Here is a 1,244-nt window from a genome sequence, read left to right on the forward strand (position 1 = left end):
CACATTCAAATGTTTAGATTTTTTATTATTTGGAAAGAATACTTAATCTGCATGTTTGATGTATCTCTGCAAGGTGTTAATTTCTGCATAATTATTTGTTACTGCAGAAATTGTTACTGTTTCTGGATAATTTCTGCATAATTACTGTTATTGTTACTGCATAGGTATGGTATTGCACATTCTGCATAATTATGTTTTTCTGCATAATTGTTATGCTAGGCAAGAGTTGTTTTTATATATAAGTGTTGCTATTTGGGGAAAAAATTATATAAATAAGCCAAGTTTTGAGTTGTATGCATGTTAATTGGTGTGTCAATTTTTCTTTTGCATGAGTTTTACAATCCTTATCTGCATGAGTTTTACAATCTTTTTCCTCTCCTTATAAGCACTCCACGTAACTAACTAACTACACACCTTGGCCCAACCAACTAACAACCCACAATAGCAGTACAATTTATCTAGACTGTACACTCCCACGCACCCACATGCAGGCACACACGCACACCCTAGCAGCTATTCCCGTACCACTTGTGCACACCCACACGCAAAGTCCCCTACACACCCTTACACACACATCAGCTTTACCCGCACCACTTGTGCACACCCTTACACACACAATTGTCACACCTACACACACCCCAGCAGCTTTACCCGCACTACCTGTGCAGCACACCCTCACACCTACTTAAAAATATTCACAAATATCAATAGCCCACAACTGTCACAATCCTTATTTACAAATATTTGTAAATATCCACATTCCACCTGTCACAATCCTTACAATCAAAATTCAATCCAATAGAGTAGACAATAAGAGAATTTAATAATAAAAAAAAGAACAAATTTTATTAAAATATATACTTTGATCACATAACAAAAATTCCATTAAAATAAACACTTTGATTAAAATAACATGAAACTTCTACAATTGGTGTGTTTATTGCTTGACTATACATTCCACCTCTTGCTTCTTGATTAGTGGTGGGTACTTATAATGAGGCCACAAGAAAGCTGAAGTGCATGTCACAGAGGAGAACTTGAGTTTACCAGCCAACCCAAACGTATATTTTCCTTTGGCTTTGGACTTGAATACTACTTTTGAAGACTCTAGGCCATTATGTGCAGGGCATGGTGCAGCTGATGCACTGTGAAGCTGTGCATAGCACTCTTCATTCAGTTTTCCATCTTTTACAATCTTACGATGAACAGACACTTTGAACTTTCCTTCTTCATCGAGTTTCCCT

Source organism: Quercus suber, unplaced genomic scaffold (genome assembly GCF_002906115.3).
Source record: "Quercus suber isolate HL8 unplaced genomic scaffold, Cork oak 2.0 scaffold_1545, whole genome shotgun sequence".
NCBI lineage: Eukaryota > Viridiplantae > Streptophyta > Magnoliopsida > Fagales > Fagaceae > Quercus > Quercus suber.